At 44.6% G+C, this 14,741-nt stretch overlaps 2 protein-coding genes across 5 annotated transcripts in view; one reads left to right on the top strand and one right to left on the bottom strand.

Moving 5' to 3' along the window:
- The window catches only part of LOC100876566 (limbic system-associated membrane protein), a 134,519-nt gene that overhangs the window by 4,135 nt on the left and 115,643 nt on the right, over positions 1-14,741 (top strand). The gene's annotated exons all lie outside the window — the stretch shown is intronic.
- LOC100876676 (limbic system-associated membrane protein) overlaps positions 1-14,741 on the bottom strand; it is a 35,936-nt gene that overhangs the window by 19,858 nt on the left and 1,337 nt on the right. The window lies entirely within an intron of this gene.

Below are 14,741 nucleotides of genomic sequence, written 5' to 3'. Positions count from 1 at the left end.
TCCGTCGAATCTCCACGCATTATATCGCCACGCGCTGATTCACCACGCGTTATATCGCCACGCATGGTATCGCCACGCGTCAAATCACCACGCGTTGAATTACCATCCATCGAATCTCCACGCATTATATCGCCACGCGCTGATTCACCACGCGTTATATCGCCACGCATGGTATCGCCACGCGTTGAATTACCATCCATCGAATCTCCACGCATTATATCGCCACGCGCTGATTCACCACGCGTTATATCGCCACGCGTGGTATCGCCACGTGTCAAATCATCACGCGTTGAATTACCGTCCGTCGAATCTCCACGCATTATATCGCCACACGCTGACTCACCACGCGTTGTATTGCCATGTGTGGAATCACCACGCGTAATATCGCCACGCGTCAAATCACCACGCGTTGAATTACCATCCGTCGAATCTCCTTCGAATCCTTCGAATCCGGGACACGTGTTCGTATCGAAAGATTGATTGGGAGGTGTTCTGCACGTATCAGGATGCAAAGCGCGCGTGATTTCTTTAAACGCGCGCATCAGACAGTTTTACGTCGAAAGAAGAAGCTCGAGAGACGGGAAGATAGGAGAAACGGGCAAATTAGTGTCAGCAGAGGGAGCAGAAGAGCCCGAAAACCTCGAGAGGAGGAAATATAAATGCGAACACTTTCGTCACGGGTCACGTATTTTTCTTTCTTGCATTTGTCGCGCTTTTCATCGTTGCAAGCTGAGAGAAAAAAAGCGACTGGTACGTGGCCTTTTTGGTGAAACGTGCCGCCCCGTGTCTTCGAGAAGAACCGCTCGACGGTAAAGGGTGGACGAAGCGGAAAAGAAAATTAAAGAGGCTGGCTAGCATCTCTCCGGGGGCAATTAGCATTCCTCTACCTTTTGTCCAGCGGATCTTCGCGATTCGTCATCGCCGTTTAATCGTATTTCTCGATTCGAGTCGGTATGTCTGCCGAATTACTCGTATATTATCGTCGATGTGTTCGTAACATTGGCCCGCGTTAACGTAGGGAAATTTATTGCGCTTTTTCGGCGCGCCTGGCTCGAATTTTACGTCGCAGCGCCATTTGTTTTTATCGTACGGATAGCAGGAAGTAGAATAAAAACGATTCCGTATCGCTAAAAGGTTTGCCACCGTTGCGTTTCGACTAACTCCAAAGGTACAAAATAACCATTAAAACATTCGCGACGGTGTACCAATGCGGAAGCCACGTTGCACTCGTGGGTCTACATTTTTCAATTAAAAATTTTTTATTTCCAACTTACCGAATTGTCGGATTTCTGGAGTTGAAAATTAAAAAATTTTGAAAATCTCCGGTGACACGTCAGTCTATTTTCCGTCGACTGTATCTGCGGAGCATTGTTATCAGTTCGCCAAATACAGTTCCGCGGCTTAACGCAAGCTAGACAGACGGTGCGATTCGGTTTGCTGCACACGACGGTGTATCGTCAACGTAATATTTAACCCCGTTCGCAGTTTTTCTCGTGGAAAAAGCAGTCTTACGGAGAATCGTGATTTACCGTCGAGCGAGCCGAATTATCGATTGCAGCCCCCGTCGATATATTAACGGTGATACGTTCTCACCGTGGCCGATACCATTGTTACGGGGGTCCTATAATATCCTACATACAGTATCGTATCGTTCCGTTTCCTCGCTCCGCCATAACTTATGGGAGGATTTTTCTTCTTTTAACTTTGCTTTACTCGCCTATGAAACGTATCGGGAACGGAAGCTCGAATTTCAAACCCCTCGACTACCAGTTCGATATTTATTTTTCAGCCTTGCTAAATATTGCCAATGAGTAATTAGTACGGTAGCAAAAAGTTCGACAAATAGAGCGTGAAGTCTTTTTACAGATCACTTATTTTTAATCGAAGTGTCTTTTTATCGAGATACTTTTACCATTTCATTCGTTTGTCCGGTCAACTTCAAGCATCCTTTCATATTTCATGAAGGTTCGGAAAATTCGAATGGTACCCGAATTGATGTCCCACAAACAAAACTAAAATATTTTCGATATTTTCTTACAAAAACAAAGATCCCCAACATGCTGCGCAACGATAACATGACAGTAGAACATATCATTAGCCACTGCAGGAAATATACCGCAGACTGTGATTCAATATAAAACCATCCCTAAAGATGCTACCCAAAACTTGCTGAAGTACCTTAAAGAGTCTAAACTGTACAATAAGCTGTAAACTTTTCCTGAGTCAAGAACCCATGGGTTGATGCGACTATAAATAAAAAAAATTGCAGCAAAATAGGTCAACCGATGAAAGTAACAAAGATATTGTAACACATAAACGTGTCTAATGAATGTTTGAGGCTAACTTGGCAATAAGAAATAGTTTCCATATTTACGTGATAGAGAGGGGCTAGCGAAGGTGTAAACTCGCAAAGCGAACGGATAAGGAGTGAAGAAAATTGGGTTTCCTCGGTGGTGGGCGGCACTAGCGCAAGGAGAAGCCCTTCCGTCTGGAAGTGTCTGCACGTGGCGGAGAAGCCGTACACGGGGATACTTGAATTATGTATATAACGCCGTCAGCCGGTCGTCTTGACGGTGTAACGAGCTGTCGATGTCAAGGCAAGGAACGGCGGTGTGGCAACCCTTGCCTCGTACAATTTATTGGCACGTCATAACGAAAGAGGATGCTTGTAAGCGGGGCAGTCCCGTCCTTCGGCTCACCGATCTCTTCATTTGGCCGATTGGAACCCCTCGTACGTCAACGGCTCGTTGGTTCGTGCGTTATGCGACCCGCTACGCACTTTGCCTTGTACAGCTTCGCTCGAAAGGAAACGTACAAATACCCTTTCGACGAGTATATTAATGTACATCGATTTTCTCCCTTCGCCGAAAACTCACGTATTTACTCGGACCCGATGTTAGGTTTCCCCTAAATGCAGGTGACTCCATTTTAGAAACTGAGAGGCCATTGTTCCTTTTGGAGAATACAATTTCGGTTTATCTTGCAAACGCGTACAGGGAGCAATCGATGCAATTACTTGCTCGCGAACGATCGGCTCGTTTCCATTAGGGAGCGGATCGACTCGTTTCCGTCGTTACGAGTTTTCTTGATTTTTATTGAGGCCACGTTCGTATCGTGCGCCGAACGAAAATATGGTCGACCGAGTCGTTAACGGGAAACTGAATTTGCGAATAATAGGTAGTTAAAACACGTAGACGGGCCAAGGGATTTTTAATTTGAAAAAGCAGGGTGGGAATTGCTATTCAGCCGAGCGTATTTTCATATTAATGAACTGCTCCGCATTCGCTGGATAATCATTTGCTCGTTATTTACTCGTCGCTCGATAACTCGAGCCAACGATTCGTTCTCGATGACGGACCGATGATATTAATTTTCTTTCGTGTTCCTCTTTCACCCTCCTTTTCGACGCAATTTCAATCCTCCTCGAACCCGTCTTCACGCTGTCGATCGATAGAAGTTTTCCTTTGACTTCTATTTCAACTTTGAAATCGAGGCTATTCACGATTAACCGTACTTTCTCCGGATAAATCATCACTGCCGTTACTTTTGTAACCTATAATAAGATTCTGTGTACATCATATTAAATTAAAATAAATGTTTCGCGGTTTCTCATCCCACGATCCAGCCCTTTGATCCCTGACCTAAATCTCACAATTGTGGAATAAAAACGAACCTTTCCTTGTACAGTGCGATCTGCCTCGAATCAAAGCTCTTGAACAACTATTTGAACAGAGCGTAATTCGATGAGACGCGAAAGCTGGTCAATTTGTTCTTTTCAGCATCATTCGTTAATTAACCTGTCGTCGTTTGACGGAACCCGCTGAAAGATCAGCATCTGGAGCACGATTCTTCGTCACGTCCCATCGTTACATTCGTCGTGGTTCATAAATTTCCTCTTTTTTCAGATCAAGATCAGGATGTGTAAGTAGTGTAGGGCGGGTCAGCAATTATGGTTCCTCACGTGCTCGCAGACGATCACGAGTTGTTTCGCCACGAAACTTTTACATCGCGCGATATGGTATCGAGGAAACTTTCGTCGCTCAAGTTTTATCGCTTCTCCTTTCACCCTTTTTGTATTCGGCAATGTGCTATTAACCACGGAAGTTATTTCTACATTCTCAAACTTTTTCAGATCTTCAAACTGTCGATTCTCTGATTTTATTTTTAATTTTAATAATTAAGGGTAGCTAGTTCTATCGTCGATATATCGGAAGTTTTCCTTTTTCGATCGGAAGAAATTAATGAACCGTGTCGGCTACACGGAACGGTATTCGTAAGCAGTATTTTTCAGATCTTCAAATTGTTGAATCTCTGATTTTTTTTAAAATTATAATAATTAAGGGTAGCTAGTTCTATCGTCGATATATCGGAAGTTCTCCTTTTTCGATCGGAAGAAATTAATGGACCGTATCGGCTACACGGAGTATTCGTAAGCAGTCTACCGGTTTGAGCGTTGTTCCGTAGCGCTAGTCTTCTATGACGATTAATCGAACCGAATGGAATCAAACAGAGTTGTATAGTTTGCAAGTACTGCGCTAACCTTTCCGCGTAAAATCCGTCGATCATTGACTCTTTTTTTTAATCGCAGTCGGATTAGTTTTCCGATCGAATCCGCCGAGCCAACCGAAACCGTGCTGACTACCTTCGCGTTATTAAACCGATCGAACGGAATACCTTTTCATGGAAACGAATTGAGACGAGTGTAATTTCGTTCCTTGTGCGCGGGAGCTTTGTAACCTTTCAATTACCCGACATATGAATCGTCGGGTAGAAATGTCGATTTAAACGTTCCACAGAATTTTCATGCGAATTTATCAAATTTCGGTATTTATTCTGCTAGCGTTTCTTGACACTTATACGCGTCATCGTCAATTCGGTGTACCTTCAAAGCCGGCATTTTATTTGACAAGCAACGTCTCGTCAAGCATGCTTTTCTCTTCTTCGCCTCGATTTCTTCTTTTCTTCGTCCGTCTACTTTTCTTTCGTGAAATTCCTCGCACGGAGAAGGGTGATGGGGCTCGTGCCCGATCAGCGTCGACGACGAGAATTCTCGAGATTGTGGCTTCGACGAATCGACGGCGGAATGAAAGACGCGCAAAGAAGAGACGAATCTTGGAGGTTTCCCGTTCCTCCAACAGAAGAGCTTCGATCGAGTCAAGCACGGTATGTTTTCCTCGATTCTTCTCCTTTGGAGTAGCAAAAAAAAAACCCTCGGGGAAAACGAGGAAGGTAAAGCGCACCTCTCTTCATCATTCTTGAAAGGCTCATGAATCGTGGCACAGAGCTCGACGCAAAGCTCCTTGTTCCTTATCAGCCGGCTAATAAAACTCTCCCGCCCTTCCGATAGACGTGGCCAGTTACGTTTCGTTGCCTTTGATCGACGTTCGGCCCCGCGAAACTTTACACGCAATCGATACGATCCTCGATGAGAATCGAACGGAAGAGAAATTAAGACGCGCCGGAGCTTAAAGGGCTTGTCGTAGGGCAACGCGGAAGCAAAGCCTGATAGGTTTGACGGGATTTAGCGCGTGTACCGGTAAACTCGACGTCTGCTGTTGCGGTCGGCTTTGGCCGACGCATTAGCGAAGGTGGGCCGGGATTACGGCAGCGGGGGTAAACACGGCCTCGTTCTAAACTGTGCTACATTTTCAAAGTTACGTCGTACAACGCATCCCTCCTAAACGTATTAAAACCTCCGGTACGCGTAGCTGCCTAGAGTCCTCCAGCGACACGGGATTAGCCGGAACGCGCGTAAGCGTCGATCGGAAACCGATCGACCCAACTACGGAGCTTCGTATCGAGTCGAAAAATCAATCTCCATCGAACATTCCTCGCGGAGTATCTTCCGGAGATATTGTCGCAAGAGCGAATGTTTGACAAGTTTGCTTGCTGCCAATAACTTTGGTTTATTAAATAAGCTGCTCGGGAAATTAATTGGTGTCAAACTTTTGACGAGCAGTTTTCTCAAAGTGGTCTTTTTGTCTGATAGACGTTTTGCGCGTAATGCCGTAACTTCCACGAGGCGTTCGATTGACACTTTTGGAGGTCGTATCAGGCGTTTTCGTATTCTATCCGGTTCGAAAGGGTTGCATTATACATCGTGTGAAACCCAAGTGTTTGACCCGAATCGAGTGGCCGACTCGCGAGAGGAACGGACAAGAGGGAGGAAAAGGGAAATGGAGTCGGGCAGACAGGACAGATACAAGGGGGGTAAAAGAGAGGAGATACATTGTTAAAATCCCATGTGAATCCAATGGTTCGAGGAACTAGAGTGCATCGATCAATAAATTTCGATATAGATAACGCTTATGTAAACGTTCGCAACTAGCCGATCCTCGTTTTCATCCCCCATCGATTTCAGATATTTCATACATACGTTTCGACTGCGTCGTGGCAAATTATATTATATCCCACTTACACCGCACATATCGGTTCGAGTATTCGTTCGCTATCTTTCAAAGTGCACCATTTCTCAAACAACCTTGTCACTTTTGTAACTCCGATTGTTTCCGGGAATTGCAACGTTAAAAAGTTTGCGAATCTCGAACGAATCGAAGTTCCTTTGAATCGTTATGACCAAGAGTGGCTAGAGCACAACTCGAGCGTGGCCAATTACGTTCGAACGAAAAACAAGTCGTTTGTTGCTCGATCGTGGGAGTAAAGCCGTGCGTTCTGTTTCCAGGCAACAACAATCAGAACACGATATTCGAAATCGTAAATAAATAGCCGTTAGCGTGGAGAGGCGGTAAAGGGATGAAAATCGGGAACCGGAGGAAAGGAATTTCGATACCGTCGTTTATTGTACTTTACGATGGTGCACTATGCACCAGACTTTACCTTGGAATTATCAGATGACATGGAATTCGCGTTAGCCTTTCGTGGCAGCTGAACGTTAATAGAAACGCGTTAGTCACCTTTGAACGAAACCATTCGGTTTGCGGTAAATGAGATACGATAAAAGACAATGGCTCCGTTCGAAAAACCACGGAATGTTGCGAGGCAACAAAAATTCAGAGATTATTCGCGAGAAGCGTGTCGTAAATTAGTTCAGGAATTTTGCTGTTAGCAGTGGAGCTCAGCCTGCTTATCATGATTAAGTGAAACAACAGCGCAAAATTATTGCGGCTGAGCTCGGTTAAAAATTGGAAAACTTTAAAACCGGGAGAACAAAGGTCCTCGCTGCGGAACGATCGTGATACCTGCTTGTTTTACAATTCCTTAATTCGAGATGAAGTATCATTTTTTATTCCAGCATTGTGGACTTCCTTCGACAAGGCTTGTAAATTTGCACGTTTGTGAATTTGCGAGTTGAAAAATTCAGAGGCGAGCAAATGTAGGTTCTCTGCACCGCCATTTTGCTTATGGAGGTCTACCATGCTCGTTACCGAGCCATCGCGTGATAGCCGATATTATTCGTACGGAGGTCATGAAAATTACGCGGTATTTCGGTGTAAACGTATCTTCGAGGCATAAAGCAGTCTAGCTGCTCTCGTAAAAGCGCGAAGACGGAGTTAGGTGCCGGTTTCGCATACGCGTTGAATAATTAAGTGCGCAACTTAATTTATGTGCAAGTAGAAAGATGAAAACGTTGCATTCGAGCCAACGAGGAACTCCTACAGCGCATTCATTAATTCCTAACAGATTCGTTTCTTCGTTAATTTTGCATAGCAATTTTCTCGTTGTATGCGTTTTATCTCGTGATTACGTTTCCCCGTCGTAAATTCGGGAGCAACCGGCCATACGTTCCGATTAGAAGCAGCTACAGGTAAAGGAGAACAGTAGAAACGTTCTCCAGTCGTCAAATTGGATTCGCAGCAATTCTCTCGATCGAACGACGGATCCTTGGAAATTTCTGCCGGTCGCACGTGCCGGAAACGAGCTAGCTGGTCCTCCCGACATTTTCCTCCATCGTTTCCAACTGATTCGCGAAACGATTGCTTTCCACCGTATTTTTTTCCATTTCTTTGTCACGATATTTTTTGTTCTCCAGCCGTTACTCCTCGCAGGAACTTTTCTTCGTTATTTACAAATCGATGGCGTTTGTCAACGTGGATCTTCCTGTGGCGTGGTTTCCGCCCGATTCGATCCGTCCGTTGTTTCCAAATAAACCGTGAAGGCGAATCGAACCGTGAAGTCAATCCGGCAATAAGGTTTTCGCTCGAAGCGGAAGTTGGCGCGGAGATCGGTTCACTGTTTCCAGTTTTGGTAGGACTTCGAACCGATATCCATTATCAAGATTCCAAACGCCCGGTTTACGAGTGTTTACCAGCAGGATTTCCCGCCGGCGCGTACGTTAATGGCGAGCTAACGATTTTCTGCAGCGCCGTTACTCATCGTCGTTGCTAGCATAAAGTTCGGCCACGGTCGGTCGGGCTAATGGGGGTGGGGAGAGGGAAAGGGCGAGGAAGAGAGGAGACTGCAGGCAAGTAATGGCCCTTCCCTAAATCGAGTATTAAATCGTTCTGCTAACGGAGGACGATAATTTGTCGCCGGGGCCGGGCTGGGGGCAAGTGTTAAGTCCCGCTGGACTTACGCTCGGCTTCGCCTGTTTGTCTTTGGCCACTGAAAACTTTATATCGGCACCGTTAACCTCCCGGCTAGAAATAGACGATCGATCCGATTCAACCGACCGTGTTCCTTTCAACATACGATTATTTTCATCTTCGAAACTTATGAATTATGCGGATATTCACCGGGGAGGTTGAAAAACCGGTGCAAGCTGTGTCAACCGACATTCTGTTCAGAACAGACACTTAGCGATCAAAGTGGAACTAAAAATCAATGTTAAATAATCATGATCGGAGAAAATTAAAATAAAAACTAACATACTTTTAAATATAAATTAATTATTTAATATTGAACATAAACTATACATTTCAACTTTAAGATTAATTTATAATTCAGGGATTACGAATTACATCGCGAAAGTTCACATTATATCAGTAACAAAAAGGTAGTGCATTTTTCAATTATTTTTGTTTCTAACATCGTACATTTCTAGCACTGATGACACCACAAGCTAAATTTATTAATAATTTAACAATCAATATGCGATTATTTTCATCTTGGAGGTTTATGAATTATGCGGATATTTAGCGGAAGGATTGAAACACGAATGCAAGCTGTGTCAAGTAAGAACAGATTCTGTTCAGAACGGACCTAGAACTTACCTATCAAGGTGGAACTAAAAATCAACAAACAATTATTTTCATCTTGGAGGTTTATGAATTATGCGAATATTTATCAGAAGGGTTGAAAAACGAATGCAAACTGTGTCAACTAGGAACAGTGTCAGACTTAGCGAACCTCGCTAAATATGAACTTGTCTCCATTCAGTGTCAAAGACGATATACCATATTTCATTCGTGGATTTCCAAATCCCCCAATTTGCAGAAGCTCTTTGAACGTTCTGCTAAAGTTGCGGCAAGACCAGGGCAAAGAACGTGGTCACGTCAACGGCAACGTGCGCACATACAGGAGTGCCAACGTGACTCCGGTTGACCCTCCGTTTAAGGCGTGTTGGTATATAACTCTATCGGATCACCATAAAACAGATTGGCTCGAGGTAATCGGACAAAGACGACGGAAACAGGAGATCCGAGTGTGCGGAAACACGTAAAGCATATCGGTATTAATCACGGTAACGTTGGCAGATCGGTGTGTAGGCGCGTGACGCTGCTAGCGGAAGTCCTCGCGGTTGACAATCGCGGTTAGGCCAGGAGGGTAAAATCGAGTGCAAATATGGGCGCAGTACCTCGTCAAAATTTGCCCACCGCATATTTGTCTTGACGTGGCCAGTTATTATAGGACGATCGAATCATCGGACGGGGGTCGTTCACTCGTGTTTGTACACGCGTTTAAGTCCCGAATGTGGAGGCGCGTGCCGTACTCGCGTGGTTAAACGCCGCGAGTGCGTGACATACCGTGCAGCTTCTCCGCAACTTTGCCGATTGCAATTTACGGCCAATTCAATTAGCCCGCTCGCCTAACCCCTCGTTGCAACCATAATTGCCGGGATTTGCGGTTCGTTTCTCTTTTGACCGGTTGTTTTACATCTAAGGTTACAAAAACATGAAGGATTGCTCGAAAATCATTTACGTACTCTACGAAATTACCTTTCCTGTGAAGTTGGAAAGTTTTTGAGATGGTTCTCGAGAAATCCGGAACTAATTAATCTGAATAAGTTCTTCTCGGAAAAGTACATGAAAACGTATGTGTTCGGAAGAGGTTTCACGTGTTTTATCGTAAGTGTTTATGAGAGGAGGTTCGAATACGAGTCGCAAAGCTTCAATTCTCTCGAAAATCATTAACGTAACGAATAGCCGGCCGTTATTGGAACATCGCTTTGTCTCGCCAATTTATTCCGGGTTCGCGGAAACGTCGCGCAACGTTCTCAACAAATGAAAATAGTATCCGAGTGGTTTTTGTCCGTGATAACGAAGTTTTATATTACGAGTTGGAAGAGACTGTCAGCAGCGTGGCTCGACGAAATTTATGTCGGCGGAGTGGCTGACCGGCTAGCTGGTTATTCAGCGAGTTAAATAAAATAACAGGAATCGCGTGTCGGTCGCGACTATACAGCGTTGAATCAATTAATAGCTTTTAATAAATATGTTCGGACAGAAATTGAAACGGTCCCTTGCGGGAAATTCACATGCATAATAACTTAGACCGTGTGGAGAGGAATTCGTTCAATTAAACCAATGGTAGGTACATTTATGTCCACTCGAAAGATCATGGTATCGCACGCTCTCTGGGGATTGGAAAGTTCGAAAATCAGATATTTGCAACTGTACTTAAAAACATGATTGCAAATTCCCAAATTGAATACCCGCGAGTACAGCAATTGCCAAGTGAACTTTTAAACGCGGACTAAGTGGCTTGGCTTAGAAATATCGCCGACAGCGGTTGATGAAAGATAAAAGAGTCGTTACAGCTGTGGAAACGCGAGACTGGTATTAACACTGTATAAACGGTAAAAGCCATCAGTAAAAAGCTCGAAGCTCGAGTCCTTTGCAGCCAACCGTGTCCTTTACGGCTGGACAATATGAGCTTCCCGATAACGAATGGAAGTACGACGACCTGCAATGCGTTAAATGCACCGCTATGGTTGTCACCGCGAATACGAATTTATTCCGGGGCGATAAAACGGTGGGAAAGAAAAAAAAACAATCGATATTTCAGGACGATCTTGTCGAGAATGGGAAATCGAAGTGTTCGGTTTTCTATCGGCACGAAGACGCGAATCGATGGGAATTGGAAAAGGATTGACGTTCGGCGCGATGGAAGGAACAAAAGCTGACTGCTAGCCGCGAAATTAACCGAACCTAGTCCACAAACTATGCTAATGGCGTTCCTGTTAACTCGCTCCTCCGCGGCGGTAGAGTTTCAATGGAAATTGCACCTTCTAGATTCTAGACCGTGTTTTCGACCGATCGATCGATCGAACGTACCCGGTTCTCGCTCGAATTAGCTGGTCCCGTTTTCGCGTTGAAATTCTTGTCGGTAACGGATACAGTTGCATCTGGTCCCGATAAACCAAGTTGGCGGTCGAGGTTTCGCACGGTTCATCGAACGTTCAATTTGTCTATTGTTTCTCCTCTTGATTGTACTACACTACCAGCTTTTTTCGCGGTTCTCGTTTATTCCGCTGCACCACGGCATTTATGGTCGTGAGACTCTCGGTCGAGAGAATCGCTTTTTATCCGCGATTCGTATCAACGATACGCGTTATCTAAAAGAGAAATCTTCGAACGTAAGGTCGACGCGTTATGGCCTCACTGCCCATCGAAACACCGATTACAGATGCTATTTATGATAATCAGGGTTAAAACGAGCGCAACTTTGTCGTTTGGCCCCTCCGAGTCTCCCCTGTTTTCAGATCCGAGGGGTCGTTGAAAATCCGCTTTAATATCGGTACAGATGTTACGTCGAAATTATCCTACGCGATCGTTTCCGGCATAATCGAAGTAAACGATGTTTCGGGGGAACAACGAGAGAACGAAAGCACGCGATTCGATGAAATCAATTTTCCGCTTGAAAGCTCGTTTAGGCGAGGTCCGTTTACCCGTGCGGCGGAAAATGCAGCAACTTTTTCGCGAGTTTCTTGCTACGAGCCGTGCGGCGGACAGCTTGGAAGACAATTCGGACCGCGTGCAGGATACGAGCTCGCGTACGTGGTCATCGAGAGGGTGACTCGAGCTGAATCGGGTGTAGAGCATAGCAGAACCCAAGGAAACGGAATATTCTCTCGGATATTGGACGGACAAGGAATCCTCGGGTGAAGATGATAACCGCGCGGCTGCTGACGATTGCTGGGTCCGATTCTACGTCGTTCTCTAAAATCCAGGGACATCCAATACGTCTGGTATCAAATTAGCTCGAGCTATTCGACGAATAACGGACTCTAATCAATTTTCAGCCTTTCCCGTTTTAGAAGGTTGTGTTTAAATTTTTACTCTATGCTTCGCACGTAGAGATTCGTCTCGTAAGACTCGATGTGTATAATAAAAGACGGGAAATGGACACGGAAGGGAAACAGAATATTCTACTCGGTTGGATATCGGATAAACGGGGTCCCGGGAAACGATAACTGACTTTGCGGGACCGTTGCCTCGACGGGAATGTTTGCCACGCACGGTTTCTTTACAGTACACCGACAGAAAATAGAAAATATAAAGAAACTCTTTTCTCGGGATCCAACCTAATAGTCGCAATCCTATTTTCGTCTAAATAAAAGTCCGTCTACGAACTTCCAGTTCTAGATTTTCGAGCAGACGTTTAACAATGAAGCAACTTTGATCCATCGAACATGGACGAAATAAGTTGGTCGAATTTTGAAGCGAACGGGAAAAGGGACTGCGGGCAAACCGCAGCTGTCGAGAAGTCGCTCGGCCTCCGCTTTTTACGAGTTTCCACGCGCGGAACTTGCGTTTCTTCTCGAGCGCAAAGGGTTGAAAGGACGACGGGAAACGAAGGAGAAGAGGAGAGCGCGAAAGAGCAGGATACTAGCTGCTGCTTTTATTCAAATTCTCTCCGAGCGAAATATCCACTTCCTTCGAGCTTTTCCTCCCTGTTATTCCCTTGCACTCGTTCTTTCGGATTCCAGTCTAGCTGACTCCAGCGTCAGACGCCTCATTTTGTTTTTCGCTTGCCCACATTTTTTCTTCCGCCTTAATATTTCATCCCGCGTCGTTAATTAATTTTGCTTTTCGAAATCTGCATTTTGAATGTAACTTCGCCTGATTCATAATGTACGATTTGAAATGCGAAACCGGAGGAACATTCGTTATTAAACGTTGAAACATATGGAGGATTATTTATGAACGTTTGCGGGCTGTTTTTGCAGAAGACGGAATAGGATCGATTTACGAGAAAACGATCGGAGAACGAATACGCGTCGTTTAGAAGATCGAGGGTCCACACGATACAATAATCGGAAACTATCCGATCGGACGTTTCGACTCGATGTTATCCATTCCGATATCTATCTTATTCTTCGAGGGGAGTCGATCACCCGTTGTCGGTTACAACCTGGATCCGTGATTTATTTCCGATCTCTTTCGCGTTACGGGGAATCATTTATCTCGCGGTGCACTTGGTTCACCCATTGTTGCGCGTTAACGCGTTCTTTCCTTCCTATAAAACGTTTAGCTTCGTTCCGATGGAACAACAATCCGAATGATCGATCTTTCGGAATTTTGAAAGTTACATATTCAGTGGACTCGATAGAAAAACTTTCGTTTTGTTTTCTCCTGAATCCAGGTTCTCCGAGGGACGTTTAGATCCTCCTTTTTCCCCTCGAAAGAAACAAAGCCTGGGGGATGAAAGGGTCGGGCTTCTTCGACATTCAGAGAAATCGGGGAATAACCCTGTTAAATGGAATATTTCCCGGGCAACTTTCCGCGATCAAAATGATCGAAACGGGGGGTGGATTTCACCGTCAAACTAAATTACAACGTACGTATCGCGTGTCTGGGAGAAAGTTCCGAGATAAATCGCAGTCAGGGAATTAAAGGGGGAGCGTCGCGTAGGCGAGCGTGATTTTTCACGTTATCTCATTACCGAACTTCCATTAAGAACTTGTCGCCTCGAACAATTTTCAAACGCATCGTTCAAGCACGCGGTTACGAATTGCCTTTGTCCGCCCTTAGATTAATGAAACTGGCTCGCTTGGAACTTTGCCGGAATAAAAATTCGCGTAAAGAACAACGGGTGTTATTAAATTATACGTTCTTTGCGCTCCGAGGTAACACCTGTTTCGTAATCCTTTTGCGCGCAACCGCTAGTTTTTTCCTTTTATCGAATTCTCGAATTTATTTACCTGGAAGTGGGTACTCGATGCGCTTCTCAACAGGTATAACAATTTTCTACAAAGCTTTATTTTTATAACAGGAAGCGTAATTGAATTTGTACTTAATTGTGTACTTGGTACAGGAATTTTTTAATTTGGTGCACAAACGGTGCAGACACTAGAAGTTTATGTCGAAGGTAGTAAGAAATACTGCATGGAAGGTAAATTACGTAATTTGAAAGTCCAAGCTGTTTGCATAACAAGGTAGAATTAGATGATTTATTCTGTAAATGTAATTCAACTGTGGAACAAATTGGACGTGAAAGGTGGTTTATTCGATTATATCGAAAACAACGCGTTGAAGTACTCGATAATTGCCAGTTCGATAACCGAATCGGATCAAAAACCATCAAGCGAGTAAATTCTGTTCGTTATTCCTGGCGTACAC

The sequence above is a fragment of the Megachile rotundata genome, chromosome 14 (assembly GCF_050947335.1).
Source record: "Megachile rotundata isolate GNS110a chromosome 14, iyMegRotu1, whole genome shotgun sequence".
In the NCBI taxonomy this organism is placed as follows: Eukaryota; Metazoa; Arthropoda; class Insecta; order Hymenoptera; family Megachilidae; genus Megachile; species Megachile rotundata.
This window is presented reverse-complemented; position numbering and strand designations above follow the sequence as displayed.